Here is a 23,952-nt window from a genome sequence, read left to right as displayed (position 1 = left end):
AGACAATATCTGGTCGTGTACAATTTGCAAGATACATCAAAACATCAATTGCACTAAGAAACAGTACTTCAGGATCAAGAGTTATTAATCATCTTCTTGAGGGAGAAATTGGTCTCATACCAAGTGACTGGACAACCAGTAGAGTACCTAAAGGATGAGCTTTGTCCATATAAAAGTGTTTTATAACTTTTCTGTATATGTTGATTGATGGACAGGAATTGCATTTGTAAAGTACTCAATTTACAAACCAAGAAAAACTCTTATTTTTCCAATGTCTTTCATTTCAAATTTATTTTTAAATAAATTGCAATTTTTATAAGCTCTTATGGAGTCCTAACAAGATTTATGTCATCTATATATACAACAACTTCTGGCCTAAACTTATTGTTGTAATGTAAAGATATTCATCACTTCCTTTATTGGCGGTTTCAACGTGATAATCATTACGACGAATATATTTAAAATTAAGTACGTTTCTTCTATTTTCAAGAACATAAAGAATAGTCAATAATAAAAAATTTTCCTTTCTGTAACATGATATTGGCTCTTCTGGAGCCTTCAATTAAGTTCAATGAATATAATATTGCATTGACGCAGACTCTATTTAATGTTAGATATTAAAAATATTTCATATTTTTAAGAATTGTGTTTGTTGTACAACTATCTGCCAGATACAGATCTTTACCATTCATCTTGAATTGGTCAATGCATCAATAGAACCCATATCTACTTATAAACACAAATATATATAAAATCTTATTAATGAAAATGAAAGTTTAAATGAAAGTTTAACAACATGTACTAAAAGAAAAAAAAAAAACTCAATCATAGTGTGATTACATAATAAAAAGAAAAATTAATTGTTATGGTCATACGCATCAGTAATCAAAAGATATTGTCTCCGTTAGGATCCACAAAGAAATCAGAAACAACGAGATGAGTTAGGTCCATGCTATTAGTATTATCAAAATAAGTTAGATAATCTTTTGGATCCTTATGGTCGGCAAAATTCATTTCAACCCTGTTAACGTATAAATTTGCACAACAGACTAAAATAGGAGAAACATTCATCCCCAGCCCACGGAGGTTACTCGAGTCTCGATGATGCGGTCTGATGTCCACGATGGCATTTTGCGAGCGTCGGTACGATGTTCGTATGTACATCTAAGGGTGATACCCGAATTTTTCCCCTTACCTCGCCCCCGTCCATGCGAGGGCGGGGTACCCCGTTTGCTGACCGAGGTGCAGGGGTGGACCTCCGTCAGTCCGCACACCCGCATTCCCCGTACAGTTTTCTAGGCCCTAAATGGCCCAAAATCCGTTTTTAAACCACTCTGAGTCCAGAATTTAACTTGAAAAATATATAGATTTAAAAACTGGAAAAAAAAATATATATATATATATATATATATATATATATATATATATAGATTGAACTATAAAGTTTCAACTATTAACTAATTAAGTAATAATCATCACTAAGGCACTAAACTAAAATAAGTAGTTTATAATTATACAAATTAAGAGAACTAATAAATTATTACACTATTACAAACTCCTCTAAAAAAAAATATTACAAATTGTATAATTAACTATTGTAGCAACATTACAATTAATTGTAAATTAACAAAATCATAATTTTTCAATTTGATCAATTTGATTTTGGGGTGGAGTTGTGGCGGTGAGTTCACTGAGTTGTGAGTTGTATCGATTGCTGGGAGATTTAAAATCAAGATCATAAAAGTTAGTTATAAAATCTGAAATATTAATATATTAAAAATAAAACAAATTAGAATTAAAAAGTTATAAATATGAAACAAAATTTTAAATGCAAAAAATAATTAAGGGAGAAATTGTGCAAACCATGGCAATGGTGGGTCCAATACAAAGTCATACTGCATCGGAGGTAGCCGTAGATGCCGTCTCATGGTGCCTACAAAGTCATATGGGATCATTTTAGGAATCTTGAAGTGTTGTACCCTGTGGTGCCTGCAAAATGCTAAAAGAGAACGGTTTTCTATTTAATGTTGGAAACAGTATCATTCTTAATAGATTTAAAATCATCTCCAATAAAAGTCTGAATGTTGTTCTGCAAATTAAATTGCAAACATGCCGTTTCCAGGTGTGGATAATGAATTCTTCACGGCCACCAGTGCATTCTATTTTTTTTTTTTTTTAAAAAAAGCAATACAAAATTCAATCCCTTTGGAATGTAGCACTTTGTACAGAAAAATAATTACTCGGATAAGGGTCAGATTAATAAGAGAGAATGGTAAATAAAGTCTATGTAAAGGTGAAAATAAGTATGAAAATTGCAGCTATGATTGAAGAAATCGACCATGGATTCCTGAAATAATCACGCATCAAGGTTATTGCAGCTACTCCGGGCCCGAGTTATGAGTTGGGTCTGACACAGAAAGGGCCGACCACTTTCGGCGACTCAGGTGGTGGTTTGTCGGTGGTCGTACGGCCCCCAAAAGTGGAGGTGGGGGAAATCGTTGCAGAGGAACTGTGTATTGTTGAAGTGGAAGGCTCGGGGGGTGCTCAGGAAGGGCCGTCGTCGAGTGGGTTGCCTCAGACTATTTCGGCGAGCCTTGTCACAAACCTTGACATGTCTTCCTTGGTTCAGGTACAACTAAGGTGGTGGGGGCAGATATGGCTCATGGTGAGCCTCTAGAGGGAGTCCAAGAAGATCATTCTGCTTCTCTGGAGTGTGGGGGGGGGGCAGATTTGACTCACGGTGAGACTATGGTGTGTGGGGATATGTCGGATAAGGGGGAGTTAGATGAAGGGCAGGAGTTGATGCTTTATGATTCTTGTGTAAATTCAAAAGAGGGGGAGGAGTCAGTAGGAGAGGATCCTACCCCTATAAGTATGATCCCTCCTAGTGTGTCCTCTGATTGAGTGTTGAAAAAGGTAGAAGAATTGCAAAGTTGTATGGGAATCTCGTGTGAGGGCTATGAAGAGCAATTCAAGACATTGATTATAGCCATTGAGGCAGGACATCAAGGTGCAGGGTCAAAAAGGGAGAGGAAGTTGAAGAGGTTGATGTGGTTGACGTGGTCCATTAATTACGATAGAAAGGAGGGAAGTGCAAGTCGTGGTAGAAACAAGGGGAGGGCTGGAACAATTGATAAATGAAGCCAAAAATTCTGAGTTGGAATGTTAGGGGACTGAATGAAATTAATAAACGCCTTCGAATAAGAGCCTTATTAAGACAATGGAAGTTGGACATCATTTGCTTGCAGGAAACAAAGTTGAAGCTTATCAATAGAAGAATTATTCAGAGTATTTGGAGTTGTCAATTTGTAGATTGGGCATACTTACCTTTGAAAGGGGCCTCGGGTGGAGTGTTGGTGATGTGGGATAAGAGGGTGGTGGATAGTATTGATGAGTTTGTGGGAGAATATTCGGTGGGGTGTTTGTATAAAAATATTAAGGATGGCTTCGTATGGGCTTTTGCTGGGGAATATGGCCCTAACTTAGACAGTGAGAGGAGGTTGCTTTGGGATGAGCTAGCTGGCTTATGCTCTTGGTGGGAGGCTCCTTGGTGTATTGGTGGGGATTTTAACGTGACAAGATTTCCTAGCGGAAGATCAGGGGGGAAGACAAAATCAAGCTATGGTGGATTTCTCAGATTTCATTTTTGAGTTAGATTTGATGGATATACCTCTAATGGGAGGTGATTATACTTGGTCTAATTGTCAAGTTTGGTCAAGACTAGACAGATTCCTCATTTCTCCCTCATGGGAGCTGGGAGCTACAATATCCAAACTTAAGCGAGAAAAGTCTCCCAAGGATATGTTCAGATCATTTCCCGATCTTGTTAGATTGTGATGGCATTCAAGGGGGTAAAAGGCTGTTCAAGTTTGAGAATATGTGGTTAAAAACGGAGGGGTTTGTGGATTTGATTAGACAATGGTGGAATTCATACTGCTTTGAGGGTAATCCGAGCAATGTATTGGATGGAAAGTTGAAAGCTTTGAAGAAGGATTTGAAGACATGGAATGAACATGTATTTGGTGATGTAACTATACAGAAGAAGAGCTTATTTCAAGAATTACAAAGCTTGGAGGGTGTAGAAGAGGTGAACAACCTAAAAGATCAAGTAGTTTCTGAACTAGAACGTCTGACTTTAATGGAGGAGATTTCGTGGAGAAAAAAGTCAAGCGCATTGTGGCTTCGGGAGGGGGATAAATGCACAAAGTTTTTTCACAGAATTGCTAATGCACATAGTAGGTTCAATTCCATTGAGTCCCTGAATATAGATGGTGGTGCATCCTCAGATCAGGTTGTGATAAAGGAGTATGTGGCTGCCCATTTCGAACATCTGTTGTCGGAATCTCAGACCTGGAGGCCTACTGTAGATGGTTTAGCCTTTGAGGCCATTGATCAAAATAGTTCAGCCTGCTTGGAAAGGCCTTTTGAAGAGGAAGAAGTACAACAAGTAATCAGGAAAATGAATAAAGATAAAGCTCCAGGTCCGGACGGTTTCACTATGGCTTTTTTCCAATCTTGTTGGAAAGTGGCGAGGGAGGATGTAATGTTGGTTTTTTAGGAATTCTTCACTTATGGCAAATTTGATAAAAGCTTAAATGCTACTTTTATTGCTCTAGTGCCTAAAAAGATTGGTGCAATAGAGGTACAAGATTATAGGCCGATTAGTCTTGTGGGTAGTGTCTATAAGATACTTTCAAAAGTCCTTGCTAATAGGATGAGTTCGGTCATGACGAAGATCATTTCTAAGTCACAAAATGCATTTGTGAAAGGGAGACAAATTTTGGACTCGGTCCTTATAGCTAATGAATGTTTTGATAGCAGGATCAAGTCGGGAGTTCCACGTATTATATGCAAATTAGATATGGAAAAGGCCTATGATCATGTTAATTGGGATTTCTTGATTTATATGTTGGGAAGATGTGGTTTTGGAGAAAGATGGAGGAAATGGATGAGGTATTGTGTGTCAACGGCTCGCTTCTCAGTCTTGGTAAATGGGGACCCCATGGGGTTCTTCAATAGTTTGCGAAGACTACGTCAAGGTGATCCATTGTCACCCCTCTTGTTTGTTCTAGTTATGGAGGCGCTAAGTAGAATGGTGTCGGCTGCAGTAGAGGGAGGTTTTTTCTCTGGCTTCTCAGTAGGAGATATCCACGGCTCTACCATTATTTCTCACCTTTTGTTTGCATATGACACCTTGCTATTTTGTGAGGCAAATGTAGGGTATATTCAATCTTTGAAGGCCATCCTACTTTGTTTCGAAGCGGTATCGGGGTTGAAGATTAATCTTGCTAAGACAGAGATGGTTGTGGTTGGTGATGTAAACAATATCAGAGGGTTGGCTGACATATTGGGTTGTGTGGTTTCTTCGTTGCCAATGAAGTACCTTGGACTTCTGTTGGGGGCTTCCTTCAAAGCTAAGACAATTTGGGAGGTGATGCTAGAAAAATTTGAGCGGAGGCTGGCCGGGTGGAAAAGATTGTATTTATCTAAAGGGGGGCGTATCACGCTTATCAAAAGTACTTTATCCAACCTTCCCACATATTACTTATCTTTATTTCCTCATCCTGTAAGTATTGCAACTAGAATGGAGAAAATTCAATATGACTTTTTATGGAGTGGAATAGGAGATGAATTTAAATTCCACCTGGTGGGGTGGGACAAGGTATGTTCTCCTTTGAGGGATGGTGGCTTGGGGGTTAGGAATGTGAGAGATTTAAGGCCTTGTTAGGTAAATGGTTGTGGCGTTATAACAATAAGAGGGGAGCCTTATGGAAAGGGGTGATTGACATGAAGTATGGTCGTGAACGAGGGGGTAGGGTTTCTAAAAAAGGTAGGGGGTCTTATGGAGTGGGGCTATGGAAGTATATACGGAAAGGTTGGTGCTCCTTTGCTAGTAATACTCGGTTGTGTTTGGGGGATGGGAGTAGGATCAGCTTTTGGAAGGATGTGTGGGTGGGAGACACGGCCTTGAAGGAGACTTATCCCACAATTTTCAATATCGCAAGGGAGAAGGAAGCTATGGTGGTTGATTTGCGGGTAATTAACCAAGGTTCACATGAGTGGAATATTTACCTTACTCGGGATGCTCATGATTGGGAAGCGACTTGTTTGGTGGAGTTTCTGAACTTGCTGTACAGCACTCCTATTGCGGCCACAACTAAAGATTCGTTGGAATGGAGACCCTCTAGGAAAGGGAAGTTCTCGATACGCTCCTTCTATGACTCTATTACTATGCAACAAAGGCATAATTTTTCATGGAAGACCATATGGAGGAGTAAAGCACCAACCAAGGCAACATTCTTTGTTTGGACAGCAGCTCTAGGGAAGATTATGACCATAGATAATCTTAGACGTCGTGGTCTTATCATCACAGATTGGTGCTGTTTGTGCAGAAATAGTGGTGAAACGACGGACCATCTACTCTTACATTGTGATTTTACTCGAGATATTTGGAGTTATTTCTTCAGCAAAATGAGAATAGCTTAGGTAATGCCGGGTAGGGTGGTGGAACTGTTAGCAAGCTGGAGAGGGATCACTAGAACACCATAGATCAAGGTTGTGTGGAAGATGACTCCCATTTGTATGTGTTGGTGTATTTGGTGTGAAAGAAACGAGAGGCTTTTTGAGGATCATGAGCGCTCCATGGAAGAGTTTAGGAATTTTTTTTGGAAGACTTTGTGTTTGTGGGTCATTGCTCTAGATTTGAATGGCCTCAGCTTCCATGATTTCCTTATAACTGTTTCTAGTTCTTAAATAGGTGTATTCACATGTATACTTCTAGTGTACCTGGGCTATGCCTACTTTCTTTATCAATGAAATAATTTATTACTTATAAAAAAAAGTATTGTAAATTTAGGGTATTTCAAAACCCTAAATTAATTTAGGTATTGAAACCCCTAAATTAATTTAGGGTTTCGGATTGGAGCCCTAAATTAATTTAGGGTTCCAATCCGAATTAATTAGACACAAATAATATCATGATTTAGTGATTCACACACATTACATAATGCAAACAAAAACAAACGAACGAGAGTCATTCAAAGTTCAAACCACATGCACAGTCTAAGCTGCACAGCACACAATTCACAAAATCCCATCCTCCATCTCCGATAAAGCCCATCCTTCCTTCCTCCAATCTCCATTAAATATATAAATCACAAAAAAATTTAAATTTTGAATTTAGGGTTTCTTACCTTTGGTGACGGAGATGAAGACAGAGGGACTGGGTGCGAGAACTCAGAGAGAGGGAGAGACTGAAAGCGAGGGAGAAGTGAGAACGAAGAAGGTTCGAGAATCGGGAGGGGGGCCGGGGGTGGGTTTTGATATAACCCAGGCATGAAACGACGTCGTTTTATGCTTGGTTTTTTTTTTAAATATATATATATAAATATATATATATATATATATATATATATATAAATCCATGCGGGGCGGGCAGGGGTCACCCCTATCCTGCCCCCGCCCCTGGAGGTTGGCCCAGATGCAGGCGGGTGGCCCCGCGCCCCACATCTGCCGGACGGTGTGATTCGCCCCGCAGGACGGGGGCGGGGTGAAAGTATGTACATCCATAGCAGCAAATCAAAAAGTAATACAAAAAATATAAATAGAGAATGAGACACAAGAATTTACGTGGTTCGGCATAGGACCCACGTCCATGGGTTGTTTGGAGGGAAAATCCATGATGATATAGTATTTTACAGTCTATTACGGTCTCTCATACCTCACTGTAGAATAGGGGTCGGTGACCCCTTTTAGCCTAGAGAAGATGGTCTATATGGAGTCTCTTCGTCTTCCAGTTGTAGTCACCCTTATCTTTCTATCATATCCCCTTTTATTCGGGCCCTTGGGAGTGGTGAGGAAGGGCAGCTTTGTGTCACTGGTGAGGAAGGGCAGCTTTGTTTCACCTCACCCTTTGTGTGTCTAACTTCCCCTGTTATCTTGTCCCTTCCTTTCTCCTCTCATGCTTCTTGATGATGGCTCTCTCATGGACTGGGCCTAGAATGCTATATTGGGCCTGGTAGTTTATCCTCAACAGTATGCTTGCAATTTTTAAGGTCGATTTTCTCAACAAGAATGCTTTGAGAATTTTCGAGTCAAGTCGTGACAAAGATAGCTTGCAGAAACTTGTAGAAAAAATAAATTTAGAGAATCGGTTCCTAGTTTTTGCTAGTTTGTGTTTAAGTAATGAAGATCTCCGAGTGCGAATCTTTGCTTGGAGAGATAGGCGGGAGATGGCTCGAGTGCCTAGGTGTGTGGGTAGAGCTCGGCTTGGAGAGCTAGGCAGGAGATATGCTCGACCGCACTAGCTGCGAGCACAGAGCTTAGCTTGGAGAGTTAGGTGGGAGATGTTTCTTGACAGCGCTAGGTACGAGTGCAGAGCTTGGCTTGGAGAGCTAGGTGGGAGATGTTCTCGACCGTGTTAGGTGCGAGCACAGAGCTCAGCTTGGAGAGAGAGGTGGGATATGGCTCAACCGCGCTAGGTGCGAGAACGGAGCTCGGCTTGGAGAGCTAGGTAAAAGATGTGCTCAGCTACGCTTGGTGCAAGCAAGGACCTCGGCTTGGAGAGATAGGCAGGAAATGGCTCGGCGTGGAGAGCTAGGTAAGAGATGTGCTCAGCTACGCTTGGTGCAAGCAAGGACCTCGGCTTGGAGAGATAGGCAGGAAATGGCTCAGCTACACTAGGTGCGGGCATGGAGCTCGACTTGGAAAGCTAGGTGGGAGATGTGCTCGACTGTGCTAGGTGCAAGCGTGGAAATTGGCTTGAAGAGATAGGCAGGAGATGTACTCAACCGCGCTAGGTGCGAGCATGGATCTGGAGCAAACTTATGAAATTTGCAATAAGGGCCTTCGAGGATGGGTCCCTGGGAAGTTTGTTTTTATGAACATTTGCTTGATAATTGAACATTCAAATGGTTGCATGTGTCTGTTTACTGTTAGGAAAAAGTGTACATTACCGTGATTGCTTTTGCTATTGTTGGTGGTAGTGGATTTTTTGCCCCTTGATGTGAGTTATTGTTGACGTTTCAATTTTGGTATTGTTGTTAGAGCTTGTTTGTAGTAAACCGCTTAAGGTAGTTGGGGAGCTCAAAGGCTCATTCTTGAAGATAATCTACTGGCGGCGGTTGTGGCACTAGTGTCAACACTTAATATTTGCTAGAGAAGATGCTAGGCGAAAGATGTGTTTGACCGTGCTAAGTGGTGAGGAGAGATGGGACACTTTGGATAAGTGTTCCCTCCTTTGATTGCTAGTGCGAGCACGAAGTGTCAGCTTAGATAACTAAGCAGGAGATGTGCTCAACCGTGATGGGTGGCGAGGAGAGGTTTTCTCTCATTTTTTTCCCTAGTGCAAGCACGAAGTGTTGTCTTAGATAACCAGGTGGGAGATATGCTCGATTGCGCTGAGTTGCAATGAGAGATGAGACATTTAGGAATGGTGTTCCCTCCATTGATCGTCAATACGAGTATAAGGATACTCGATTTTGTTGAAGGAGATGCGCGACCGCATTGAGAGACAACCCGTGTGCTAGAGTAGGGTTAGACCCGACGGGAGACATGCTCGATTGTGTTAAAGGAGGTTAATCTGACTGCTTGAGTGAGGTTGAACCCAGCTGGAGATGGACTCTATTTCGCTGCTTTGGCAGGAGATAAAGCTGGACCACGTTGCTGTTGCAGGAGGTGGATCTCGACTGCACTACTGTGGTAGGAGGTCAGGCTCAACCACACTAAAAACCCAAACCGGTTGGTGTAGATAACCCAAATTATAAGTTTGAGATTTGCAAACTTGAGAACCATTTTTCTAAAGCGTGGTGAAGGCTTGAGGCCCACAAGCAGCCTTGCTTTGGTAATGATGAAGATTTGGGGTGCTTGCGATAGCGAATGGTATATTATGATGAAGATAGATTAAAATGTCCAAGTAGTGCCCAAGAAGGGCTTTGTAGCCAGTGTTTCACGCCATGCAAGTGATTTCTAGCGAAGTACATTCCCAGGGCAGTAGCCGCTGGGCTTCTCATGGAACCTTGGGGAGTCTTGTTGGGGGAACCTCTAAAAAACCAAAATTTTCAGTGTAAATAAAATTTAATTAGCAGGTTTGAGAAAAGCAAACAGGGGCAAAGTTAGCCATTGCTTTCAACTTTTCCTTGACTAAGATTATTTGCTGATGATTTTTTCTTCACTTGCATATCCTCTCTGCTTTATTTGCATGAATCGAGACTTCTGATAAGCGATGAACTCTCTAAACAGTACGAATCTTTCTTAGAAATCCATGGGGCACCAAATAACTAGATCAAAAGATGTTTGGCAGCTTTGGCCATGTGTACGATGCAACTCAATTTGTTATATGTTCTCATAGGAAGTTCAAACTTGTACTCCACAAAATTAAGAGATAGAACAAATTGAGATTTTCACAATCCAGAGACATTCATTGCTTGCCATAGGTTCAAAAAGTTTTCATTTGAGATATGTATGCCACTCCAAAATATTGGTGAGTTGACTTGGACTTATGAGGGACCAGAGAGAGAGAGTGAGAGTGCGTGTTTCATCATGGAGGGCCAAGACGTGCCCACTACGTGCTTACTGCCTGCCACCAGGGTGGCGAGATGCTGTCGTAGGTGAATCTAGCAAGATATCGCTCGCCATGAGAGAGAAAGAGTGTTGGTTGCACGTTGGTTGCCATAACCTAGCTAGGTGTTGCATTGGGTAAGGCTGGTGAGTAATTTCACAATTGAGGTGTTGGTTTGGTTGCATAGTGGAATTGTCGGTTTAGTTGTATGGTGAAAATGCTGGTCTGGTTGTAGGGTGGAGACGTTGTACGGCTGCTCGCCAAGAGACGTCAATCCAATATGAATATTAATGTTTTATCATTGTGTACGTAGGTAATAAAACGCTTTGGGCGGGCAAGGAAGCTTGCTCGCTGCGTACATGGGTAGCAAAACACCATTGGGCAGCAAGGAAGCTTGCCTACGTGTTGTTGTTTGCATGGTGCTATGCACGGTGGGCGAATTGGAGTGGCTGAAAATGTCTTGGTGGATGCAGAAAATCCCAGTAGTTGAGATGATGTGCCCGCTGCCCATTTTCACAGGCACATGCCAACGGAGGCAAGAGATTCCGTCAACAATTGTTGCAGCGATCGCAGATGGTTTCTCTAGCTCTCAGTCATCACGGGGGTGTATGATTGTGCCTAGCATTAAGAAGCTGTTGGGAGGAGCCTCCGTGGCTGAGGATTTCTTGGCTGGTGACAGAAAATGCTGGCGAGCTGGGTGGCAATTGGTGGCAACCACGGTTCCCTGGTTTGTGGATCTTTATGGTGCACATTGGCGTGCACCTTCCGTATGTATTGTGCACAGCGTGCAAAACACACCATGGCGGTGAAGAACAGGTGGAAGACACTATCATTCCCACTTTGGTGTCAGGCAGGCCTTGTTCTGCACAGCGCAAAGGAGGTGGCTGGCCCTCATACCCGCCGTGTGTGCCCTGGGTGTGTCTTTACGTGCCCTGTGCATGGTACATGCACGGTGCATGCCACACGTGCGCACAGTGCACTTAACTACATGGGCAAGAAACTTTCTCTTCGAGCATGAAACTTTGGGTGCATGTGTTTTATTTTAAGTGCACAGTGCTCTTAATTGTATGGGTGAGAAACTGTTCTCTCACTCATTTTTTTTGTAACAATATAATAAAATAAATATAATGACAGATGAAAAGGTTGGAGAATCTTATTTGGTCATTCGAAGATGATTTCAGAAGCCAAAAAATCGTCATTCTCCTACTTCCGGTGTAGAGAATAAGTCGATCGCATAGACAACGCCAACTATTAACGCATAAATTTGCACAATAGGCTAAAATAGGAGAAGGAGTCATCCCCAACCCACAGTGGTGACTCGAGTCTAATGATGCGGTCTGAAGCCCATGATGGTAGTTTGGGGCATCGATACGGTGTCCATACGTACATCCATAGCAGTAAATAGAAAAAGAATACATAAAATATAAGTAGAGAATGAGACATATGGATTTACACTGTTTGGTACAGGGCCTACGTCCATGGGTCATTTGGAGGGCAAATCCATTATAATAGAAGTATATTACAGTCTCTCATGGTCTCTCATATCTCATTATATAATGGGGGTCAGTAACCCCTTTTGGCCTAGAGAAGATGGTCTCTCTGGAGTCTCTCTGTCTTCCATTTGTACTTGCCCTTATTTTTCTGTCAGATCCCCTTTAATGCGGGCCCTTGGGAGTGGTGAGAAGGGGCAGCTTTATGTCACCTCATCCTTTACGTGTCTGACTTCCCCTCTTATCCTATCCTCTCATTTTTCCCTTTTTGATTCCTGATGATGTCTCCCTCATGAACTGGGCCTAGAATGCTATATTGGGCCCAGTAGATTTACCTCCAACAAACCCATTTTTCTTTTTTCATTCATAAATGTTCGATATAGCCCTACCAAAGGTTTCGACGTACGACATGTACATGACCAATACCATTTTAAACCACACCTGTAACATTTATTTTCATATTTCTTTATAGGCTTATTTTGCAAGCCTTTGTTTTCATCTTACTTTATTGCGGTGTGGTCCAACTTTTAGTAGTATGTAACATTTCTCTTTAAAAAACTTTGAGTATGCTCTTCTTAATTTTGATAGTTTTTTTTACCACGTCCACGTCCACGACCATGACCATGGTTTTCTTTATTATGATTAAATAAGATTTCGTTCGCTTTAAGGAATAGAGTAGTACTGGTTGGACGAGACTAGTGATTTTTTTATTAACAGTTTGTTTTGTTTAACCACTAATAAACAAAATATTAGTTCAAAATACTTAGTGAACTTCCGTTCTCGATATTGTTGTTCCAAGAGCACATTCGAGACATGAAATATAGTATAAGTTTTTGTCCAACATATCCTTATCAATGACTTTTTCTCTATACAATTATAACTATGAATGGATTTTAAAAAGTGTGGAGTTGTATTTACTAACAGTCTTAAAATCTTTCAATCTCAGATTCATCAAATTATAATGAGATTTTGAGATGGACTTGTGGTGCTCTTATCTCTCCCTTAAACTATTTCATAGAATCATTGGATCTTTTATTGTGAGGTACTCAGTTTACAGTTCTTCATAGATGGTGGCAAAGGAAAATTGTTGATTTAACGCGATCCTACAAAGATGTTTCATTTTCTGCCTTAATGGTATTTCAAAAATTCATTGCATCAAGGTGAATCTCAACATCAAGGATCCATGATAAATAATTGTTGCTAGAAACATTGAAGGCAACAAATTCAAGTTTCGTAAGATTTGACATGATCTATAACAAATATATTAAGTATTGAATGAGAAAGAAGTATTCAAAATCAAACTAATATATAGAAGACAAGAATATTTATCGCATTAATATGATAACATTCTACTTTATATAATATTACATAGATCATATCAAGATTTTATAAAATGATTTATATCGCAATAAACATATATATGAATATTTATAGAAGAGAACCTTACCATATTTGGAAAATGTTATGCAAGTATCTTGCCAAAAATCAAAAGAACACAACGGTTAGTTAGAGTCTTGTGCTAATAACGTGTTGTAAAATTAAAGATAAGTAACAAGAGAATTGAAAGATTGTAATGTAAGAGTAGCTCTTCAAGAGCTTAATATCATTCACTTCGAATTTTTGTATTGTACAAATAATCCTCAAGACACCCTTTTACAGGCATAAGGGATAAGAAATATGAGAGTGTGATACATAAATTAATAAGATATATTTATGAATATAAGAATTTCAAATATATGAATGAGCTAGACTAACAAGAGATGAAATCTAAATGGTCATGATCACAAGTTGGTATATACATTTATGATAATAATATCATTTTTATACTTAAACCAATCAACTCAAAAATCCGAAACATGTTTGGATCTGTTGGGGATGGTTTTGTTTCGAATGCTTATCAAACAAGAAAAAAGTATCAAAATATCGAGAGTCGGTTAGACATACTCAAATGGGGATAACTAGGGAGAAGAATAGTACACATTGGTCAACATCGTCATGTTCGCATCTTAGAGCTATCTACCAAAATTGCTTCAACACGTTCGAAAATTTTCATTTTGCTTTTGGGTTTTTGGATCTCAATGGACAAAATGGTCATTCCTAATTCCTTCTTATACCCTTCTTAAAACCTTTTCCTTTTCTTTATCTAAGCGAGGATTTTGCGGAACAAAATATTGGGTACATGTTATTTAATGATAAATATTGAAATGATTGCTTATTCTAAAGAATTTTATGTGTTCTACAAATATTTGCCAGATACAAATATTCACCAATTATATTGGAATTGGTCAATACAACAATAGAACTCATATCTCCTTATTAACAGAAAAATATATAAAATTTTGTTAATACAAAAGAAAGTTTAATTAGATGTATTAAAAGAAGACAACAAAATCATGATGTGATTACATAATAAAGAGAAAATATTAATTGTTATGGTCATATGAATCACTAATCAAAAGAATATTGTCTTCGTTAGGATTCACAGAAAAATCAGAAATAACGAGATTAGTTAGGTCAATCCTAGTTGGATTATCAAAATAAGTTAGATGATCTTTTGAATCCTTGTAGTCGACAAAATTCATTTCGATCCATTTTTCTTTATCTTTCACAAATGTTTGATATGGTTCCACTAAATGTTTCAATGGACAACGGGTATGTGACTAATACTGTTTCATACCACACTTGTGACATTTATCTTCATATTTCTTTACAAGCTTATTCTGCAAGCCTTTATTTTCATCTTACTTTATTGCAGTGTGATCCCATTTCTGGTGGTATGTAGCATTTCTCTTTGAAACAATTTGAGTACGCCCCCATTGATTTCGATAGTTTTTTTCTACCACGACCATGATCATGGGTTCTTTTATTATAATGAAATGAGATTTTGTTTGCATGAAGGAATGGAATAGAACCAGTTGGATGAAACTGTTGATTTTTCCTTAACAACTCATTGTTTTGTTTAACCACTAGTAAACAAGATATTAGTTCAGAATACTTGGTGAACTTTTGCTCTCGATATTGCTATTGCAGGAGCACATTCGAGACATCAATTGTAGTATATGTTTTTTTCAAACATATCTTCATTAGTGACTTTTTCTCCATACAATTACAACTTTGAACTAATTTTAAAAAGTGCGGAGTTATATTCACTAACGGTCTTAAAATCTTGCAACCTTAGGTGCATCAAATCATAACGAGCTTTTGGGAGGATTACGGTCTTCTAGTGCTCGCATCTCTCTCTTAAACTATCCCATAGAATCAATGGATCTTTTGTTGTAAGGTACTTAGTTTATAATTCTTCATATAGATGGTGGCAAAGGAAGATTGTTGTGATGTTTCATTATCTACCTTAATAGTATTTCCTAAATTAATTGCATCAAGATGAATCTTAACATCAAGGATCTATGATAAATAATTGTTGCCAGAAATATTGAAGGCAACATATTCGAGTTTCATAAGATTTGACATAATCTATAACAAATATATTAAGTATTGAATGAGAAAGAAGTATTCAAAATTAAACGAACATATATAATACAAGAATATTTATTGCATTAATATGATAACATTCTACTTTATATAATATCACATATATTATATCATGATTTTATAAATTGATTTATATTGCAATAAACATATATATGCATATTTATAAAAGAGAAACTTACCATGGTTAGAAAATGTTACACAAATATCTTAACAAATATCAGAAGAACACAACGGTTGGCTAGAATCTCATGTTGATAACGTGTTGTAAAATTAAAGAGAAGTAACAAGAGAGTTGAAATATTGTAAAGTAAGACTAGCTCTTCAAGAGCTTAGTATCATTCATTTCGAATTTCTTGTATTGTACAATAATCCTTAAGATACCCTTTTAGAGATATAGGGGATAAGGAATATACAAGTGTTATACATAAATTAATAAGATACATGTATAAATTTAAAAATTCCAAGAGTTGATACATTAATGAGCTAGAATTATAAGAGGTGGAATCAAAATAGTCATCAACAAGTTTGTATATACATTTATTACAATAATATCGTTTTTCTACTTAAAACTGAATAACTCAGACATCCAAAACATGTTTGGATATATTTGGGATGTTTTTGTTTCGAATGCTTATCAAATGGTAAAATAACGTCGAAATATCGAGAGTTGGGTTGCCACAACAATAAACCAGGCTCCACAAACCCAACATAGCTCTCATTGGTCAACATCGCCTTATTCACATCTTAGAGCTACCTACCAGAATTACTTCGACACATTTGAACATTTCCATTTCGTGTTTGGGTTTCTGGGTCTCTATGGACAAAATGTTTGTGCCTGATTCTTCCTTAAAACTTTCTTAACACTTTATCAGGTTCTCTATCTAAGCAAGGATTGAATGATAAAGAAGTATTTCAAATTAAACTAACATATAGAAGACAATAATATTTATCGCATTGATATTATAGATCATATTAAGATTTTATAAAATGATTTATATCGCATAAATAGATATCAATATTTATAGAAGCAAAACTTACAGTGACCGGAAAATGTTACGCAAGTACCTTTCCAAAGATCAAAAGAAAATAATAGTTGGCTAGAGTCTTATGCTGATAATGTGTTGTAAAATAAAGAGAAGTGGCAAGAGAATTGAAAGATTACAATATAGACTTAGCTCTTCAGGAATTCACTTAGAATCGTTTCATAAAGGGAAACATCTTGTTCACACCAAGACAACGAGACCATCACACAAAAAAGAATTCACCTAGAGAGAAGGAGATGAAAAAGAAGAAGGAAAAGGAGATGAAGAAGAGAAGAGGAGGAAGAGAGAAGAAGAGGAGGAAGAAAGAAGAATATGTGGCTGAAATGAAGAGAAAGGATTAGGGTTTTCTTAAAATGGGTATATTATGGCCAAATGTAGGTAGGACTCTCTCGCCTGCTAGACAAAAATATTTGAGTCTTCCCCTATCCACTTGCTCGCTACACACAAAAGTTTAAGTCTCCATACTTGCTCGCCAGCTAGTATGGGCAGGTTTATCGCTTCTAGTGGGGCTAGGCCTCCTAGACCTAACTGTCACCCTTCCAAAGGTGGTCTAAAGTGGCGGGGCTGTTCCTACCACCATGGATGGTCAATTATTGCATTTGGAGTGCACTCTAAAGATGATTTTGCCACCCCATGCGGAGTGACTACAGAGCCACCTTGTGCATAAATTTGCCCTTTCGCGAGGTGGTTTTATGGCCACCTTGCAATGTGTGTTGAGATGGTTCATGCTACTTTGAAAAGAGATTTGCTTGCAGGTTTGTTATGTATGGCCTATGATTGTTGATTTCAACCAATTAGGAGAAGTGTTTATTGGCCTATCCTACATGGCAGGATGGGTACTTTCTTCCTGACCTTTGATTAACTAGGGAGCTTTCTCTTGTGCATATTTAGTAGACTACACTGTCTCTTTTTCCTCCAATTATAGATGTCAACGAATGTAAAATATGAGCTTTGGGCTAGGGTTACAATCGGATGCTTCTACTTTTATATTTGCTGGATTCAAATCCCTAAAGTGTTTATCCAAACTTTAAAGTTTATTGCATTTCAAACTTATATATTGTTTAGGGTTGAATACCATATTCAGAATTGTATTACATGCCATAATTTTTGTCAATCAGAGGACACTCACACTTAGGCCTCTTGTTTACACAATGGGAGGCGAGAGGCTGGAGGTAGCACTTTTCCCATATCTTTAACATCTATACTTGGTGAAAGCAAGACTTCATCCATCATCCTCGGTACCCAATAGAGCACCTTCAAGATGCCAACTTTCATTTTTCATATTCATTTTCAATGAATTTTTGATGGGTCTACTTTCTTTATGTTCTACAAACTTGCCTATAAATCTTCGATTTTCATTTGGAACTAGTGACCATATTTTTCAAAACTCATGTTGTTTAGTTATCTATTTTAATGTAAAGAAGTCCTAAGTAATAATTATATACTCGAGTTATATTATTTACAAGTCGATGGTACATATCACTAGTTTCGCATAAGTGATGTGTCAAAAAATTAACTTATAAATACATTTATTGTATCCAATAAAATATGAAAAGGGTTTACCTAGAACCTTTCAACAGTAAGGACCCACTCTTTCTAAGAGCCTGGAAGACAATTAAAATTGGGCTTGGTGTTTCCTTTCTTTTGGAACAACTCTTATAGTCCTTATTGATAATGTCGGGGCCCATTGTCTCAGGTTGAGAAGAACCATTTAAATGGGCAAGTTGAAACTTGAAGGCAATAATTGCTTACTTCAATGCTTCAGCAAAAGTTTGGTAATGAATCAGCCAATCAGTCTGATTCCCTGACATTGCATGCAGAGACTATATTGCTCATAACTAGTTGAGATATATTTTCCCCTTTAAACTGAGGTTGAAATTGGTACTGATCTGAATAGCAAGGAAAAATTGGCATGTTATAAGAAATTTTTCATCTCATTTATTTTTATCTTATTTTATCATTATAATTTTTTTAAAATTTTTATATAAAATATAATAAATAATTCAATTTTTTTAAAATTTAAAATTATAATAATATTAAAAATATTATTTTAACAATATTTTATTCAACTTTTAATTTTTATCTCAATTCATCTCAATTCACTATCCAACGGCTCCAGTAGCAAAACAACTATGTTTTTTAGTTAGTTTTTTTTCTCCACAAGTAAGGATTATCAATAAAATTGAGATACCTTCATCTTCTTAAAAAAAAAAAAAACACTTTTTTTTGGTTCTCATTTATTCATGAAAGCTTCCCCATTTAATGATTGGTTGGAAAATGCCAACTAGAGATCGAGCAAATCCTTCTTGCACATGTACACATTCTTGTTCCGTGTTTTTTAGGGTTTGTTTGGCAAAATAATTGTTCTCAATAATTTTTATATATTTTAGATATTTTATCTAATTATTACTTAATTAATACAACTTTTCTAAACTTTCCAATAAAATACAAGAAAACAATACTACTTTTTCAAATTTTAAAATAAAAATAATATTTAAACATTTTTTTAACTTTATAATATTTTTATTTAACTTTTTCTCTCATTTTTCATTACTCAATAAAATATCTTAATTCAAATAATTTCACTGCTATTCACAGATATATTGAGATATTCTAAGACTGTGTTTGATTAGTTGAGACTACTAATTCACTATTATTTATTACTATTCATAAACTATTTATTTATTTTTATTACTATTTATTAATTTTTACTATTATTCGTAGATCATTTATGATGACCTGTATCCAAATGGGCCCTTAGTTGATCCCTAAATCCGACGGCAACGTTCAACTCCTTTTGCTGTTCTTCATAAGTAAGATAATTATTGAAAGTACTGCAAAAATGCTATAAATATATGAACCATAGGCTCTAAATGAGAGATTGAATTGGTACAGCTTGAACCTTGCATTTGCAATTAATTATCATCAACCTCAAACCTAAGTTAAATGAATATAGTTGAGAAATGATTTGTTGAGTGACAGTTTTGAGGACTGGGGCATACATATTAATCTAACCTCAACCGAAAGGACAGATGAAATAAATGTGTAATTTCAAGTTGGGATATTGCCAGGTCACAAGCGATGTAAATTAAAGATAATATATATATATATATATATTTTTTTTTTTTGTGTTTTTGAATTATTCTATTTGTAAGATCATGGTGTATAGAATATACAATTTATATCATTTACATGGTAAGATTTAATTTTTAAGATTTAAATTTTAATTATTTTTTTTAAAATCAAACTATGCCTTATCAATATTTTTTTAAGTATGTTTTACATACCGACTTAATTTTTTTTTTCTTGGATAATTGATGCCGTTGTGTTAATATTGTGTGCGTGTATATATATATATATATATATATATATATATACGCGCGCGCGTATGCATGTATTTATGTATGTATATGATCATTATCATTGAATATGTTGTGAACAAAGCCAAGAGAGCTATTTTCTAGCTCGAGGCATTCATGTTAATTTATCTGATGCTTTTTTAATTTAATAGATTAATCATTTGAGTGAAAAATAATTAAAATGCACCACATCAATTAATACCATGATAATATTCAAAATAAAAACCAACATTTCTCTTATTTGAATATATATATATATATATATATATATATATATATATATATATATATATAGTCGAGAATGAAACATTAGGAGTGTTTCTACGCGAAAGAATCATGTGAGATAATTCTTTAAGATGAAATGGGAATTTTATAAATAATAATAAAATAATTTATGAATAATATTGAGATAATTTGAGTTGAATATTTTTTGAATTTTGAGAAATGAAGAGAAAAAAATTTGAATAAAAAAATATTATAAAGTTAAAAAATTGTTATAATATAATTTTACAATATAATTTTTATTTGAGAATATGAAAAAGTTGAATTATTTTTTATTTTTTATTTAAAAATTTGAGAAAGCTGTAACGATTAATTTGAAAAAATTGTAATGATTAGTTTGACAATTTCGTATTTAAATTATGTTTGTGAATGAGAAGAGATGAGATGAGATGAAAATTGTGGAATGAGATCCATTTCCAAACAAGTTCTAAACAAGTTCTCATTTTGAGTAATATAAAAAATGAGAGAGTAAGAAGAAGTTTGGATAGTGAGTTAGAATGAAATGAGATGAAAGTTAAATAAAATATTATTATAATATTATTTTTTAATATTATTTTTGTTTTGAGATTTGAAAAAATTGAATTGTTTATTATATTTTGTATGAAAATTTTTTTAAAAAAATTATGATTAGATAAAAAAAGATGAGTCAAGAACTTAATCAGAAGCTCTCTCAATCTAAACAACTCCTAAATAAGAGAAAGAAACAACTACAAATCTTTGTATAGATGGATAGTTATTATCCAAAAGGAGATGAGAAAACACTACAGTGCAAATGTATTTTGCATATAAAAAATTATATTCATTATTACAACTTTCATCATCCTCTTATCATTCTATGATGTGGCATTAAATGATAAGTTTATAAGTGAAATATAATAAATAATTTACAATCACCTAATACCATATCATAAGATGATGGAAGGATGATGGAAGTTAGAATGATGAGTAGCATTACTCTTTGCATATTGCCATATACTACTTTACATGCATAAGCCGATAGGCATAATTTTTTGAATCATTGTTAGTCATTTTGCATTTACATGCAAATAGGATAAACCATTCTGATTGCTCGAGTGTTGAATGAGCAGAGGATATTGATTGATTGATTTATTTAATTTGATATATGTTGCATTACAAATTTACAAATCACAATGGCCATTGCTTTGTCCCGTTTAAGCATAGAGTTGAGTTATCCCGAAAAGTCTTCATGGAAATAAATATTTCCTGCAATCTGAAAACCACGTGGTTTCATGCCACAAGTCCAAAAATTAGGCTGACACATGCAGGAAGAAGTGCAAAAACCAAGCATCCTAGAACTGAACCACAAAGACATTCGGGATCCGGCGTTTGATGTTAAGAGCATTGGTGGTGCTACTCCCACAGCTGGAAGTTACCACTTTTAAATATTTTTAAAAAAATTATAATATTATTAAAAAATATTTACTTAATTATTAAATAAAATAATAATAATAATAATAATAATAAAATCTTAGTAGTAACTTCCATCGAGAGCAGTAGAAAGAGTAGCATTTTTCTAAGAGCATAGTTCATTCGTAATAAAATAATAGTGAATAATTTATGAATAATAATCTATTTTTTTAATTTAATATTCTTAAAATTTAATTCAAAACTTAAAAAAATATTTCTTTTTCTTTTTTGGAAAAGAAAAACAGTTTAGCAAGCCCAATGACATCATTCATGAGAAGAAAAATTCTATATATCAGTTATTATTTATTATTTTACATTTTACACTTTATGAAAAATACCTCATATCCTATAACTATAGGTGTAAAGTGTAAAAATGAATAATAATTAGTGAATTTCTGTCATAGGAAACAGAAAGATACGGTCACACTAGTGCATGCATAAGGTCAAATGTGTGAAAGCATACACGTTTCTCAATCTTATATAATTCGCACATATAAATAAAATGTTATAAATCTTTTTATCATCTTTTGAGCTAGCACTAACTAGTTAGAATTATGCAACATCATTTTGTAATGCATCATATTGTGATATCTTATAATAAATGATAATGATACATGGTGTATGTGATTTTATATTGTTAATGAATGAAAAGTTTTTATTCTTTTACAATGAAACTCTAATTGTATAATTTACTACTCTTTTTTTTTTAAGTATATGCATAGATGTGACTTATAAGGGTCTTCTTTGGAACGTTATAAATAATATTAGAGTTTATCTCAATCAAGGAGAAGACCGTGATAAGAATAGATAATGTATGAGATCTTACATTCCAGACGAATGAGAAGTTTTTACTCTTTATAATATGCTTTTAAAGTACAGGCCCGACGTCAATTATATTATTAACTAATTCTTTTGAAATATAGGTCGAAGTGAGCCTCTCTTGGAACGTTACTCATATCATGCAATATATTTGTAATTTTTATAAGATCTCTTAGATAGAACAATAATTTCTCATTCTTGAATGTCCCAAATTTACCCGGTAATATGGTGTAAATATTTCCCTGTCAAGTTCTAAATTCACCTTCCTTTTTGAGAGGTTGGAAAGTTACTTTCGAGACATGTGATGATGGTGTGCTGTCATACTTTGTCCTTGGACTGCAAGATTTTTCGGAGCAGTTTCGTCAAGGAAAGGGCCCAGCTCGTAAAAAGTCTTGGTTACCCCCACATATATCATAAACCCAAATATCAGATCTGAATACGATCCATGGGCCCTACTGTCAATTCGTTCCAGTCAAATTTATAGTCATGCCTCAAGGTAATGAAGACAAAACATTAAAAGATGCAAAACACCCCACTCCGCACTAACCAACTACGCTTGTGATAATTAACAAAAACAAAACTCTTATTTATTAAAAGAGCGAAAATTATTGTCTTTTTCTGTTGTCCTTTCATTGATCTTTAAATGAGATTTGATGAAGATTTTATTAATAATAATAAAATAATAGTAATATAATTTAAATTAGATCTCGTTTGTTTTCATAATTTTTTTTATCTTATCTCATATAATTATTATAATTTTTTAAAATTTATACACAAAATAAAATAAACAATTCAATTAATTTTTTCAAATTCTAAAATAAATAATATTAAAAAAATATATTTTAACAAGATTTTATTCAACTTTTAATTTTAATTTTAATTCATCTCATCTGTGAAAGCAAACGCTATTTTATAAGATTTTTTAGAAATGAGAGAAAAAATATTGAATAAAAAATATTATAAAATTAAAATATTATCAGAATATAATTTTTTAATATTACTTTTATTTAGAAATTTGAAAAAGTTAAATTATTTTTTTATTTTTTATTTGAAAATTTGTAAAATTTGAAATGATTAGTTTGAAAAAATTATAATGATTAGTTTAAAAATATTTATATTTGAGTAATATTTAGGAAGAATATGAGATGAAAATTTTAGAATGAAATATTTTTCCAAACAAGCCTTAGTGATTGCTTACAATTTTATTTCAAACTTTATTTTAGTTAAAATTATTCTATTTTTAAGTCAGTTGGCAGAATATATCATTTACATTATTTAAACGGTAATATTTAATTTGTAAAATTTAAATTAATTTTTTTAAATTAAATTATACCATATAAACACTTTATTAAATGTATTATCCATATCGGTTTATAAATAAAACTTTTTCTTTAGCTATTATTTGCCTAAAAACTTATAATTTCGCGTAACAATTCCTTCCTCCATTGGCAATGAATTTTTCATCCTCCTTAAAAGCTTTTGAA

This window comes from Juglans regia, chromosome 6 (genome assembly GCF_001411555.2).
Source record: "Juglans regia cultivar Chandler chromosome 6, Walnut 2.0, whole genome shotgun sequence".
NCBI classification, from domain to species: Eukaryota; Viridiplantae; Streptophyta; class Magnoliopsida; order Fagales; family Juglandaceae; genus Juglans; species Juglans regia.
Note: the sequence above shows the minus strand (reverse complement) of the source record.